Source organism: Callorhinus ursinus, unplaced genomic scaffold (assembly GCF_003265705.2).
Source record: "Callorhinus ursinus isolate GAN/ISIS: 27379988/994484 unplaced genomic scaffold, GSC_fseal_2.0 scaffold19, whole genome shotgun sequence".
Lineage (NCBI taxonomy): Eukaryota > Metazoa > Chordata > Mammalia > Carnivora > Otariidae > Callorhinus > Callorhinus ursinus.
Genome location: NW_027397081.1, coordinates 24,055,375 through 24,071,404, shown reverse-complemented (window position 1 = coordinate 24,071,404; position 16,030 = coordinate 24,055,375). Strand labels below are relative to the sequence as shown.

General features: G+C 40.0%; 1 long non-coding RNA gene across 1 annotated transcript in view; it reads left to right on the top strand.

Moving 5' to 3' along the window:
- LOC112840478 (uncharacterized) overlaps positions 1–15,206 on the top strand; it is a 41,657-nt gene extending 26,451 nt beyond the window's left edge. Inside the window, exon 6 of the long non-coding RNA XR_003212486.2 lies at positions 14,700–15,206. This is a non-coding gene — a long non-coding RNA (uncharacterized lncRNA). The remainder of the gene's footprint in view (positions 1–14,699) is intronic.
- Positions 15,207–16,030: the final 824 nt, after the last annotated feature.

Genomic DNA, 16,030 nt, shown 5'->3' with positions numbered 1-16,030 from the left:
TCTCCTGTTGAGTTCGTAGGTGTTCAGAATGGTTTGATCCCTATTCAGCTGAATTTCTGAGACCAGAGGAAATCCAGGTCTCCTACTCCTCCGCCATCTTGCTCCGCCCCCCCCAGTATTTCTCTTTATCAGAGAATTTACCACATGATGTTGAAATTAACTGTTCCTGTGTCATCTTCTTCACTAATCTATACACCCCTCAAAGATAGGGTCAACATTTTATCCCCTTAGGGGCACCTGGGTGGCTCAGTCCGTTAAGCGGCTGTCTCTTGATTTCGGCTCATGTCATGATCTCAGGGTCCTGGGAATTAGCCCCATGTTGGACTCTGCACTCAGCAGGGATTCTACTGGAGATTCTCTCTCCCTCTCCCTCTGCCCCTCCCCCCTCTCTCGCACACTCTCTTTCTGTCAAATAAGTAAATAAATCTAAGGAAACAAACATATTATCCCCCTAAAGCCCTACTGACCAGCACAAAAATTTCTTCACAAACGGGGTGAGTATATCAGGTATATCAAACTAGTTCCAGGGACACTCAATGATGCCATACAGATAAGTTTGAATAGGTGTTTCCTTCTTTGATATAATCTATTCTTTTTAGATGAGTGGCCCATGAAAAAATAAGCTTTTTAGTCCAGAGTACAAAGTGGAGATACCACTTCTAATGAACCTACATGCATCTTCTCAGGAGGAGTATAACTTTGAAATGTAAGTAGAATAATACAAATCTAAGACAACCCAGGTCATAAAATTTGTGAATTTTATCAAACCTGAGAAAGTCCAAATAATGATTACATGCCAGAAATGAACAAATAAATAATCCTTTTACCATAACCTGAGTTTAGGATCCCCAATCCACTCTGAGTTCTACCAAAATTCCTTTGCTTCATGCCTGAAAAAGAGATTCATACCCCATATAAAAGGGAATTCACTTTCTAAAATCTTTGTTCCTCACATGCAAATAATACGAATTCCTTCAAAGATGATAAAGAAATTGGGGTTTTTACTCTTTGATTTGCATACTAACATTCCTCCCCCAGATATTGGAATACTGTATTCAGGAACAGCACTCTCCAACAGAAGTATAATGTAAGCCATATTTGTAATTTTAAATTCTCTAGTAACCTAATAAAAAAATAAAAAGAGATGGGTGAACTTTATTATAATAATATATTTTCTCGAACTCAGTATCTCCAAAATACCAGCACTTTAACATGTAATCAGTAGAAAATTATTCAGGAGATATTTTGCATTCTTTCCTTTGTACTAACTGTTTGAAATTCATTATATATTTTATACTTACAGCACATCTCAGTTTGGGCCAGTCACATTTCAGTGCTCAATAACACATGTGGCAGGTGGCTACTGTATTGAACAACACCATCTATGAAGCCTTAGGACATATATGGTTTTGTTGAGAAGATATTAGCACCAGAATTGATGGGTCTTGTAGTGAGTTGAGATATAATATTTGATAATAGTTTTCAAGTTCTTAACACATTCTAAGCTTTATTCTAGGCACTGGCAGTATAGATATGAGCAAAAAAGTCAAAATGTCCTTCCTCACAGAGCTGACACTCTGGTAGTGGGAGACAGACAATAATCTAGGCAAACTCTTAAACTTATTTTAATGTCAACAAGTAATAGGGGAAAAATTAAAGTTGGATGAAGAGGATACAAGATGTTGAGGTAGGAATTTAGGTTTTATAAATAGTTGCCAAGGAAGATCTCACAGAGAGGGTCATACTTTGTTAAAGACTTCAACAATGGTACTATTCCAAGAAAATTATGGTCTTGGATAATTTTTATTTTTATTTTGGTAAAGAAGAGTAATGATGAAAGGTACAAATTAATGTGATTTAATGTTTATATTAAAATTTATATTTACATATATTCATATATAAATACATATATGAAACAGAATGAATAAAAAAATAAAAATAAAAAGGCTTTTGGGTGCCTGGGTGGCTCAGTCGGTTGAGCGACTGCCTTCAGCTCAGGTCATGATCCTGGAGTCCCGGGATCGAGTCCTGCATCGGGGTCCCTGCTCGGCGGGGAGTCTGCTTCTCCCTCTGACCCTCCCCCCCCATGTACTCTCTCTTTCTCTCATTCTCACTCTCTCAAAAATAAATAAATAAATTTTTAAAAAAATTTAAAAAAATAAATAAAAAAATAAAAAGGCTTTCATTCAGTTTTTTGTGAAGGCCGACCATGTGCTAAGCATCGGGGATGCAACAAAGAGTAAAACAAATGGTCTCTGTTCTCCCGGGATTTGTATCCTAGAGAGAGAGAATATTAATATATTGATTAAATACTTGGAATGATAAATACATAATTAAATATTGGGATTGGTACTATGACTTCAGATAACTAAAGGACCCAAACCAGACCTGAGCTAGACAAAGATGTCAGAACTTCCTGAGCCAAAACTGAAGGGAATAGTGGAAAGAACATTCTAGGAGGAAGGAGTAGCATGTATAAATGTTCTTGGTAGTGTAGTCAAGAAACAAAAGTATAGCTTGTCTGGCCGGAGTGAGGGATGAACTCTATCAAAATGAAGCTGATATCAGGTGTCCCATATAGTGATTCAACAATTCCATATATCACCCAGTGCTCATTGCAAAAAAAGTGCACTTCCTAATCCCCATCACCTATTTCTCCCATCCCCCCATCCACCTCCCTTCTGGTAACCCTAAGTTTGTTTTCAATAGTTAAAGAGTCTGGTTTTTATTTGTCTCTTTTTTATCCTTTGCTAGTTTGTTTTGTTTCTTAAATTCTACATATGAATGAAATCATATGTATTTGTCTGACTGACTTATTTCACTTAGTATTATACTGTCTAGCTCCATCCATGTTGGTGCAAATGGCATGATTACATCTTTTTTGTGGCTGAATAATATTCTAATATATATATATATGAATATACGTATGTATATGCCATGAGAAGGTGCTCAACATCACTTATCATCAGGGAAGTGCAAATCAAAACTACAATATCACCTCACCTGTCAGAATGGCTAAAATCAACAGCACAAGAAACAACAGGTGTGGGTGAAGATGTGGAGCAAAGGGAACCCTTGGGTACTGTTAGTGGGAATGCAAACTAGTATAACCACTGTGGAAAACAGTATGGAGGTTCCTCAAAAAGTTAAAAATAGGGATGCCTTGGTGGCTCAGTTGGTTAAGCATCTGCCTTTAGCTCAGGTCATGATCCCACGGTCCTGGGATCGAGTCCAGTGTTGGGCTCCCTGCTCAGTGGGGAGCCGGCTTCTCCCTCTGCCTGATGCTTCCCCTGCTTGTGCTCTCTCCTTCTCTCTTTCTCTGATAAATAAATAAATAAATAAATAAATAAATAAATAAATAAATAAATAAATAAAACTTTAAAAAAAAGTTAAAAATAGAACCAGTCTACAATCCAGCAATCACACTACTTGGTATTTCCCCAAAGAATACAAAAACACTAATTCCAAGGGATACATGCATCCCTATGCTTCTAACAGAAATATTTACAAAAGCCAAGATATGGAAACAGCCCAATTATCTATCAATTGATGAATGGATAAAGAAGAGGTGGTATATATATGCAATGGTTTGTTTCTTTTAAACCTTTAAAGTTTTACAGAAGGTAACTAGAGAAGAGTTTGTGTTTAAATAATGCTGCTGGCTGCAGGATGGTGAATGGGTTGGAGGGATGGCCAGAGACCAATAGGTAGCACCTAGAGCTGTCCTCAGTTCGGGAACAGAATATACATCTTGTGACCTCTGACAACCAGCTCCTCGTGAAGAGACAGTCAACAGGCTTTTAGATACCATGACTCTTCAAGTGAAGTGGATGAGGGGTAGTCTAAAGACTCAAGCCCTCATAAAAGAAGCTGGTAGATGACTTTGCAGCACAGGGCCATTTGGAAATGAAAATGTTGGTGAGATACGGATGGGACAGAGTTCTTATCAGGGAAAGTTTTAAGAGAATGTGAAGGGAGTTTGGACTGCTCCGGGTCATATTACATTAGACAATTAAGAACCTACACGTTAGCCTTATATATTAATTAACTTGCTTTGCAGGTTTCAATTCTGCTTACGATAGCTTCCCTCCCCCCACACCTTTTTTTTTTTTAAATGAAAATGAGTAGAGTGCAGGAGGCAGTCATTAACTGGTTTCCCCATTTTAAAATTATTTCTCTGGGCCCAAAGTGACCAAGATGTAAGGCCATTAAGGTTCTCGGAAAGTTGTTGATCAATGCAGTTTTTATATTATGTTTGCACAGGTCACATTGAGTGGCACAATGTAATCCATTCTAAAAACTTGATAAAAGATAATCTAATTTTTTCTTACAGCTTAATAGGACAGAGGATAAGGATTTAGAAGGCTTTTTATATTAAAAGAGTTCTCTTAAAGCTTTCCATTGACTGAAAATAAGCAGAAAATGATGCTATGGAGGTCCAAATAACTCGATAATACAAAAGCTCTTATACAAGAAAATCTTGTTGGGATGATTAATAATAATGATAGTTAAGATTTATTGAATGCTAATTACATCTAAACTCTATGTTTCCATATGTCATCTTCACAATAAACCTACAATATAAGCCTTGTTCTCTTTACCATTTTATAAAGAGGCAAACTAAGATATAGAAACATCAAATTTACCTCAGATCATTTGCCTCAATTATTATATGAGTTTTGTGTTATATAGAGCTGGGATATGAGCTTTGTCAGTGCATTATGGGAGCTCATGTTCTCCCTTACTCCTAGATTCGTGTTTTCTCCCTATACCCTGGCAAGCACAAGGTGAGTTACCCCAACTGAGGCTCACAAGTGAGTGTGTCTTTTGAACTGAAATGGTGTTGAGTAGATATTCTGTGTAACTATGGCCACAGAAAGAGTTTTGGGATGTTCTTGAAGCTCTGTTTTCCAGGTTGTCCCTGAACCAAGCAACCTCACTGCATTTTCTTGCTCATCAGCTTCTTTTGGTGATACCCTGCTGAACCTCACGTAATATAAAAATAGTACACGTGGGCAACAGATGAGCTCCAGCCATCTCCCTGAGCTCTCACAAGCTTTCCTCAGGTGCAAAGACAAATACCTCATATAGAACATTCCCCATTGAGAAGCTTAAACTCTTTGTTTCATCCTCTTGTTGGTTTCCACAATGTCAATGTCTACAGTGTACCTCCAGACTACCTATTTTCTAATTGAAATGATTCCAGGTTATCTGTTTTATTTGAAAATTTAGACTGATATGATACTCATTTCAGTAACAAAAAAAGGAAGAATCATTCTGAAAGTCACATGAGTATGTGGTGATGGGAAGGAAAACACTGAGTTTAGTCAACCAGGACAATTAACTGAGAAAGAGCCTTGGTGCAGAGAGAGACCCACTACACATCGAAAGGCATGAGACTGTCCAGGACTTCACTGTACCGCCTTCTTCTTGCTTTGGGAAGGAGTTTAATTAACTAATTCCACATAACTGAATTTTGATTAAAAATGTTTAAAAGTTACAGGAAAATCCCCAAAGACTAGGAAAGCCAAGACAGGCAAAGTTATAGCCCCTTTAAAAGCCCCCTCATGGATTGAACTTCTAACTTAAATCCACCCAAGAGATGAAAGTCATAGCAGTTGTTCCAAGGCCAGAGCCAAGTGCAAGCTCTGAGTCCATTTGTGCTGGGGCTGCTACCTCCTTCTCCTAAACATTCATTAAACAGAGTCATTCAGTTAGCCATTCATCCATCACTCTAGAGCTAGGGAGATCAAGCAACTGTCCGTCAGAAAGTTGGTTTTTTGTCCCAGAAGGGCCCCTTTACACTCTCCTCTTTCCCTCCCCACCACCCCTCCTCAGCTCACTCCTCTTCATGGACCTCCATGATTAATTTCCCATATTTTATTCCCTGCCACCATCCACGATGAGCAAGTCTCCTCAGCACTCATTCCATTCGGACAAGTGGCCCTGCAGCCTAAGACTCTGCTCAGTGATACACATTCCAGAGCTCACCTTCAAAGCCAGGCCCTTGCCTGGCCTGCTGGGCTGGAACGGGGAGGATACCCTGGAGGTAGGGGACCCAAGACGCCAAAGCTTTGTTTCATATTCACATTGTTACTGCTGCCCTCCTGTCCTTTCTTGTCCCAGGCTTCCTTTTAATTTCTGTTTTCTTTTTTTTGTCCCTTGCTGGGGAATTTCTCTATGTGGTCAAGGCCATTTTGGTTTCTCATAATGAAGGGAGGTCACTGGATAAAAGGTGGAGGTGCTCAGCCATAAACTTTCAAGGAACAGCTGAGACAATGGGACCAGACTCTTCTAATTCTGTCACTGCCCATCTCACTGATAGATGGAAAATTGCTCTCTGAAGGAACAGTGTCATGGGATTCGCTTTATTCACAAAAACCCATCTTTGGAGTCCCAGTTGATTGTGATGATGGCTCAAAGAGATTCCTGGCTCTAAAGAACCAAACTCAGAAAAGCTGAGCATAAGATATTGAGGGACCTACTGAGGCAAAGGGAAGGAAGGGGGGAAAACTGTTTAAATCAATAGTGTGGCAATTCATTGTGTTGGGACTTCATCTGAAACCACTAGTTGGTCTAACATACTTCATTCTGTCAGTTCTCCTCTCTGCAGGTTTCTCTTCCATCAGGTAATGGCTTGGTCTATCCAACGACTCTCAGTCAGGGGGTGAGGGATTTATGCCACAAAGAACAGTGGAGAGGAGCAGATCACACACGAAAGTGATAAAAATGGGGCAATGGAAGCATAAGAGACTTCCTAGAAATAACCCCCAATTCCTTGACTCATTTGTACTTTTGTAGAATTCTTAACCCAGGCCCATCGGAACTTTTATAGGATGTGTGTAGCAGAAAGAGTCCGAAGCTTCCATTCCTGCTCACATCTGCAGCCATAAGCTGTGCCTGTGACTTAAAGTCCCCCAACTCTTTGGGTCCCTAGGCAAAGACAAGTGATAATAGCCTGCTTTTGGGTGTTGAGCACTGCATTACAGAGAGGTAAGCCAGATCTGTCTATTTCTGTCCCTGGTCTAAAGTGCAATTCCTTATTGATCCCTTTATAGTCATTCATTAATTTACTTATTCATTCAACAAATATTTACTGATTACTCTGTGCCAGGCACTACTTTGGGTTCCACTGCCAGAAAGGTAAATAAGACAAAGTCCCACCTCTTAAGCAGCATACATTTTGTAACCACACTTGACATTTCGACAGCAACTTTCATATACATTTGTCAACACCTGCGTGGATGCACTTGGCAGAATCGTTTTCCCCAAGCTCCAGCCATTCTTTCCTCACATCAGAAGCTCTTTATTGAATGTCCACCTCTTCCCCTGCTCCCGCTGCATAGGCTCTTTCCACAACTCCTCCATCCCGTCCTTTCATTGACTCTTCTGATCTGGTAGGGCAGGGCGCTCTTCCCTCTGTACCTTTGTTCCTGCTCCTAACTTATGCTTGTAATTGACTGATTAATTTCTAACCTCCAGAATCATAAGATATTAAATTTGTTTTGTTTGAGTCACTAATTTTTGATGATTTTTTACAGCAGTAATAGGAAACAAATACAAGGGAGCAGGGCCCAGTGAAGCCAGAGAGTTCTGGGACAACCTTAGGTTCTGGCAAAGCACACGTATAGCCCAAAATGTCACATACTAGAGTAGGAGAGCTGGGTTATTTCAGAAGAGGAGGGATCGCTGCCATAGGAGGCACAAATTGAAATGTTGATTTTTCTCAATGTCTGTAGAAAACAAAATTACTCTTGAGACAGAAGAGTGGAGTGAAGAGCCTGAAACCCCATGCTAATTTTGACCACATAGACATTGTCCTAAAAACTCAAAAAAGACTTTTGGGTATGGGAGGGAGATTGAGCACACGGTTTATATACTCAAAATGAAAATAAAAGGAGGTACAAAGAATCAGACCTATAAATACAGAGAATGAACTGGGAGTTGCTAGAGGGAAGGGAGATGGGAGATGGGCCAGATGGGTGAAGGGGAGTGGGAGATACAGGCTTCCAGTTGTGAAATGAATAAATCATGGGGATGAAGGGTACAGCACAGGGAATGGAGTCAATGGTATTGTGATAGCAGTGTATGGGTACAGATGGTAACTACACTTGTGTGGAGCATAGCATAATGTATAGAACTGTCAAACCACCATGTTGTACACCCAAAGCTAATGTAATGTGTGTCATCTATCTTCAAATTAAAAAAAATAAAATAAAAATGTAAAACTAAAAAAAAAGGAGGTACAGGGTGGGATCTATGAACAACTTTCTATGGGATGTGACTTGATATGTTCTTCATGTCTCATCTGCTCCTAGAATCTCCCTTTCCTGGCTATCATGGTATCTGGGTTAAAGGATTGTCTCCAATCTCCATAGTTTTGGTATCGTCTACAGAATAGACTTACTATAAAAATTTACTCGATTTAAACAGATTCAAAATATATAGACATCCATTAACTAATGGAGGATGATTTTCTTTACAAAAGCTATCATGTGATTCTAGGACTAGGTCTCCACAATGGTCTTTGATTGGTACAATATCCAGGATACAAACTCCCAGCAGAAGCTGTTTCATCCCAAACCCAGTGGGAAGTCCCTGACCCTCACTTAAAAGAGTCGTAGTAGCTAGAGTCCAGAGTCAACAGGTTCGTTTCATTGACCCTGTTTCTATGTAGCTCACATCCACTCTTTTTTGTAGTTGAGTTTCCTTTCTATTCTCCCAGCCTCCTTCAGGCAGTCCTGACAGGAACTGCCCAGGACTGCTGAACTAACTTTACTTGCATGTTTTTCTAAAGACTTTATTGTTTAGAACAGTGTTTGTTTCACAGCAAAATCGAGCAGAAGGTACAGAGATTTCCCAGATCCCCCTGCCCCCCCAACAGGCGTAGCCTGGCCTGTTATCAACATCCCCCACCAGAGTGGTGCATTTGTTACAATTAATGAACTTACATTGACACATCATTATCACCCAAAGTTCGTAGTTTCCATTAGGGTTCATTCTCAATGCTGTACATTCCAGGGGCTTGGACAAATGCATGACAATGTGTATCCATTGTGATTGTAGCCTGCAGAGTATTTTCACTGCCCTAAAAATCCTCTGTGGTTCATCCCTCACTTCTCTTGGCCCTTGGCAACCACTGATTTTTTATTGTCTCCATAGTTTTGCCTTTTCCAGATGGTCATAGAGTTAGAATCATATAGTAGGTGGCCTTTTCCAATTGACTTTCACTTAGTAATATGCATTTGGGGTTCTTCCATGTCTTCTCATGGCTTGATAGTTTCTTTCTTTCTAATGCTGAATAATGGCTCATTGTCTGGATGTACTACGGTTTATTACCCGTTCACCTATGGAAGCACAGCCTGTTTGCATCCAGGCATTGACAAGTAAGAACAAAGCTGCTGTAAACACTCATGTACCAGTTTTTTTGTGAATACAAGTTTCAACTCCTTTGGGTAAATACCAAGGAGCATGACGGCTACGTCATACAGTAAGGCCATGTGTAGTTTTGTAAGAAACTGTCAAACTGGATTTCCAAGTGGCTGTACCATTTTATGCTCTCACCAGCAATGCATGAGAGTTTCTGTTGTGCCAGGATTTGGTCATGTCCATGTTTTAGATTTTGGCCATTCCAACAGGTGTGCAGTGGTTTCTTACACGTTTTTTCCTTTATACCATAAACTCTTTAATAGCAGGGACTGTGTCTTGTCCTTTTTTGTATCCTAACTCATCGAAATAAGAAAAAACAAATCTTAAAGTCTGCTCACCCTAGTCTACTATGTTATTATCTGTCTGATTATTTCCAGATTGTTTTATCAACAATGAATGCATCATTCACATTAAAATGCAAGCCCCTTGAGGGCAGGGGTCATCAAATCATCTTTCTTAAAAGAAAAATGGAAGACCACTGTAGGCCCTTGGACTCGGAGAGAGAGGGCTGCTCAGTCAGGGAGCCGGCTCCTCCTCCCCGGAGGTGTGCGCTAGATGTTATACAGAGTACGCAGGCCCTGGGGGGCAGGTGTTCTAGTACGTGGCCCCTAAACTCCATCCAATGTTATAATTCTATGACCTTTGTCATTCAAGTGGCACCCTCTGAGAAGTTCTATCCAACCAGGCCTTTGGCTGTAAATGATAGCAAAAGAATGCAAGATCCAGTGTGATATTCTGTATGATTTTTCTCTTCAAATTCATCTCCTTCAATTCTCCATCTTGTATGCTGTGTCTGGTCATAGTATAAAACTCACTGGTCCTGCCATATAATCTGATCTCCCCGACCTTTCAGAAGCGGGACTCATGGAGCAGAATGCAAACCTTTGACCTGTCTTCACAGGCTGCCCCTCCCTGCTTCTTTCAGGATTCAACTGAGATACTGTATCTTCCACGAAGCTTTTCTTGACCTTGCACGACCATTCCGAGTGCCCCTGCCTAAGTTCACATTGTACTCTGAGCTTCTCACAACTGTATCTTCATTTACTGTTCATTTGTCTCTGTCCAGGAGCCTGCAAGCTTCTTCTGAAGGGCAGAGAGGGCCCTTTTCCCTCTAAATCCCCACTGACCAGCATACTGCCTTGCATATAGTAAATGCTCAGTAAGGATTTGTGGAACACATGCTCAAATACTTAAATTTAATGAATGAATGATTGAAGGCCTAAATGCATCAATTCAGTGCTCAACTTAAGCCCAGTTTTTAGTTGCCACGGTTATACATCAGTAATAGTTTAATAGATATGGAGAGAGAGAGGAAGAAAGAGGAAAACAGAGAGAGAGACAGAGAGTGAGTGAGAGAGAAATATAATTGAGAGCATTGTGTGCTGGGATATTATTTCCTACTTTTATTCATAAAGGCCCACAGGTCAGCCTTCAGACTTACACTCACAGACAGGAGACCTGGGGGAAAGTGTCCACACAGAGGTCCTGTCTTTTTCCTGAGTGAAGCTCCATAGCAGGAGCTTGGAAGAGTATAAGAGTTTATCAGTTCCCCCAGCACTGACTCCATGCCTGGACAAGGCGGGCAGCTTTCTGCATGGTCTGATTGTACAGGTCCCAGAGATTTGTCCTCAATTAATCTCTTCTGTCAGCTTGCCATGATGCAACCAAAATCACTCCTTTCACTATAGTAAGACTGTATGTTGAGAACTTCACTTTTTACACACAAAGCAGCTCCCTAAAATGGCTGTCATAATCAAGGTTTCAGGAACGTGGATTTGTCAGGGCTCATTCCTATCACCAGAGAACTGTGTCCTAAGAGAATGGATGACAGAGAGATTCTTGGTGAAAAATCTGATGTCAGGAAATAATTGGGCCTGAGGTACTGAAAGCAGTTAGAGATGGAAGGTCCTGTGTGAAACTCTGTGTTGGGTGAGGAAGCTCAAAGTCTCTGGCATCCACTGGGGAAGAAGGAGGGAAAGTGAGTGAAGACCACCCAGCATCTCGGTTTTGTCATGGCGTGGTCCTGCTCACCCCTAAAATGGGCTTTCAAAGTTGGGGCACATTTTTCTTGGTATGTACAAGCTATCATATCTTGGTTTCTCTGTTTTCTTGTGAAGGTGTAAAGTTCTCTGTCTTCAGGGTGTGTCTCGCCCCGTTGCCACAATTTAGAAGTGTAACATTCTGACTGCGCTTTTGAAAATAGAGTGAAGTTTTGTGGCTACGTATTTTCTCTGATTGCAAGTAAAGCGAACAAAAAATACAGACTTGACGTGATGCAGGAAAAGCTTGAAACAAACAACAAAATATCGATCGACAGAGATTATTAATACAATATGGTCACACAGTTTTATTTCCACAGAGATGGGAGAAGCTCTGCTAAAACCTGCTGTGTGAAATATTTCTCTCCTACTGGGAAGTTTCTTTCTGTTCCTTGGCATTGGAGAGACTGTCCATGAACATTTTCCTCTTAAAGCAGAAATGATGAAAAAAGGTCAAGTCTTCATAACTATTAACTACAAACAACTGAAGCCTGGACTCCATAAACTCCCTAGAATCTTCATTCCCTGTGAATTTCTAGGTGTATTGCCTTAGTTGTTAGGCTTACTTAATAATACCTGATAGTTCCTGCACAAATAGTTCCTATTTGTTCATCTACCCCAACCCAGAGTTGAGAATTTGAGGAAGACATAATTTTCCTGCTGCTGACCTCATGCGCTGTTTCACTTCCAAGAGTAGACTCAAAGCGATGGCTCTCATCAATCATTTGTTTTTCCTTAGAACTTACTGGAAGATCAAGAAATGTTGCTTCTAATGTCTAATACAGAGTGAAAAATGTGCTTTTTACATTCTACGCTGACCATAACATACAGTTAAAAAAATTTGACTATAAATTTTAAAAAAGGTGCTTCAAAGCTTATGAAGTAGTTTCACATGTATTTTCTCTTTTGATTCCTCTAAACTTGTAACATAGTGCTGACTCCATTTCAGAAATGAGAAAATGGAGGTCCCCCAAAAGTGAAGCAGCCTGCAGCAAGGCCACGTAACTCACAAGGGACTGAGCTGAAACCAAAACTTGACTGTAGATTGTATGCTTTTCACTCTCACCAGAGAGGGAGACAAAATTGGGTTGGCCACTCAAGTGTTTATTATGATGCCTTGTAGAATGCCAGGCCAAAAATCAAACAAACAACGCCCCCCATCCCTGCTAAAGATCAAAACCTCCCCGAACTCAAATCCCCAGAAGGAAGGGAATTGTTTTCTCCTTAGAGGAGGCAAATAGACATGGGGACCTGGCTGATTCCACTCACCTCTGACTGTCTTCACGGTCTCCTGGATCTTCCTAAATCAAGGCTCTGGGGCATTAATTAATCAGGCGGAGAGTCCAGGCATTCATCTATCCTCCTATTCCTGCTGACTGCTGATTTAAAGAGGTGAATCCATTCGATTATCTAACAGTTAAGGAGAAGTGAATCCAAATTTCAATGACACAGAGATGAGAGCCCAGGGCAACACCTAAGACTATGACTGGCAATTAATTAGACAGATAGCATCTTATATTTGGAAAGGGCCTCAAAGGTCTAATCCAATCTTTCTCCTAGTACAGAAATCCTTCCACAACAAGCCTGAGAAACAGTCATCAGGCTGATGACTGTTACTAGATGGGATCTTGTGGGTAATAGTTCTTGCCTCCATGGAATTGAATTCGATCCCCTTTTAAACTGTTAAGTCCACCTTTTGGACCCAGTTCTGCCCTCTGACACCGTAATGAATATGGTTACTTATGTATTTGTGCTCCTTTCCCAATATTTGAAGTCAGCCCTCTTGGCTTTCTTAAAACGTCTCCTCTCTAGAAAAATAGACTCAGCTTCTCCTACACTTTCCGTATTCACTAATTTTCAGGCCCTCTCTAGAAGGTTTCTTGCTTGGACACTCCCCACCCCCCACCACCTTTTTAGTGACATAGTGACATAGAGTCTGTTTTCCCTGCTTACTCTGACCCAATGTTAACATACTTTCAATACCTTTACTGGTCACAAGCTTCATAGCAATGGGGTTATATATATGGTGGTTGGAGATGGTATCACTCCCTCAGCTCTGTAACCTACTGGAGTTTACCAAATAAGAACTGGTTTTCATCATGTCATTTACCTCAGAAGCCACACCACCAGCGAGGGGGCCAGAACCAGTTGTCAATATACAGGCCACACTTAAAATATAGAATTGTCCCTTTGAACCAATTTTTGCTTCCATAAGCTTTTTGTCTATCTAGTATTGCATCTTTTAAAATACAGAGGAAAAAAAAACAGGTAAGAGACTAGTTCACCAGCAACTTTGACAAATAGCCTTTGAGAGAGACTGAGTGACATTCGGAAAGTTGGTAAAAGCCACCAGAGTCAAAGCAACTTCTCAAAAAAAAAAAAAATTGTGGCTACACTATGTTCAACCAGGCCACACCTGTTTTGAGAAACCACCAAGTGTTCTGCAGATAAACAGAGATGCCAGGTCTGACAGTCTCTAAGGCAACCAGATACCGATCATCATCACACGTGTGAGAGGCAGAAAGAGACAGTGGTGACAAACATGAAACCTCATTCTCTCAGCTACTCAATGGCGTGGCAGCAGCTGGAGACAACTCTGCCTCAAGAGCCCGTCCCACAGCCAGATTCAAACCCTAGGCTCTAACTGTAGTGGAGAAAATCCCACAGTTGGGAAAATATCTGGAGGATCTGGACCCCGACCCTTAAGCAGGCATCCTGTCCCCTAATGTGGACTTCAGCATGGACTTCTGGGCAAAGAAGACAAGACGTAGCTCCTGGCAGTGTGCACATTTGCTTACCTGCAAAATAAAACAAGATGTGTTTGTGGCTAGAATTCATGAGGTTATACACTTGGTGATAAGCCAGTGAGTTTGGACACAAAGAGACGGTTTATCTAATTTGGCTCCCTGATGACTAGACTGGATTTTATTTAAGATATCACCGTTGAAATACACCCATGTCCCTGCTTTCTGAGCATTTATATCTATTAAAGATGTGTCATATCACACTTTCCCATTTTGACATTTCCAACTTGTGATATTTTAACAAGAATGACGTAAACAAGCATTTTGTAGGAAGTTGGCAGATGCAGGATGGATCTGGGAGTTGGAATGGGTATTTAGATGCTGCTTTCGAAATCATTGCATTACGGTTACTTCTATGCTGCTTTTGAATTCATTGCATTATGGTTACTATATGGTTACTTAATGCCTGGGTTTTCTTGATCCCTAGACTTTGTGCTGCTCTGTCTTGTTCCTTGGTGCCATTCCCACACTTCCTGGTGTCATGCTCTGCACCTTGTTGCTACTCAAGAAATAGCTGTTGAACTGAATCACTATGCTGCTTTGAGGGATATGGCTCAAAGACAATGAAGATAGACTGAAATCTCATGGCTCAGGAAATGGGAGCACATACTGCAAAGATGGACTAATTAATGAGTTAATGAACCTTGAAAAAATAGAATCATAAATGCCAATGACAAGTATCAGTTTATGAAGCTTAATTATAAACAGAATAAATAAATTCATTGATCCAGCTGGCCAGATAGCAACCATCTTTATTAAAAGGCATGAGCAGGGTAAGAACAGTTAAACAGAGATGAGTAGAAGGCAAAATATGTACAATTAATCATGGTGGTAAATATAACCAGTTTTATATCAACACCAAGGCGTGTACCATAGAGACATCAAAATAAAATTCTCAATATCACCTAGTCAGTGTTTATTTTATATTTTATTGTTACAACTTATGAACAAACAAAGAGACAAAACCAAAATCACATCAAGTCCTATAATCAAGAAATAAAATAGCCATTTGAATATTCTCTCTCTATATATCCTTTGAGTTTGTCTTTCTCTACAAATATCACAATACCACACATATGCACACACACACACTTTTTTTTTTAAATTGGGCTAACATTATACATGTTGTTTTGTAACTTGCTATTTCACTTGACAGTAGAGCAGGTCATGTTTTCATGTTATTTAAATATTCTCTATTTTCATGGCTCTATATTATTTCGTTATAATTATGTATCATACATATTATGTATTAATGGACATTTAGGCTGACTCCAAAGTTTTTTCCCATTGTTTCTTGTTATGCCTATTGTTAAGTCTTTTGGCAAGTTTATGAAATTTATTTTCTTGCTAGCAGTATGTAGATGGGCCTTTTATCTTCTACTGTAGGAGGAAGTGTGACCATAGCTTAAAAATGACACAATATACATCTTTCTAATAATTTAAGAACACTTGCTATTGAAACATAAGAAGGATTTAGGAGAAGTGACTTATTCATCACATCTGCCTACATTGATTAGGCCCCTAAAGTTGATCGTTATAACACTGCAACAGTTTTTTAAACATAAGGTTTAGAATCAGTTTAGAATAGTATTATCCCAAAATGTTTTTACATCATCCAAAGTTAAAAGAATATTATCACTTCTGAGAAAAAATCCTCAAAGTTACATATTCTTATTTTTAAAAAAGTGACCAGAGAAAATATGGGTAAAAATACTGAACTGTAAGACACTGCGGACAGTGGCTTCTGCCTTATATTTG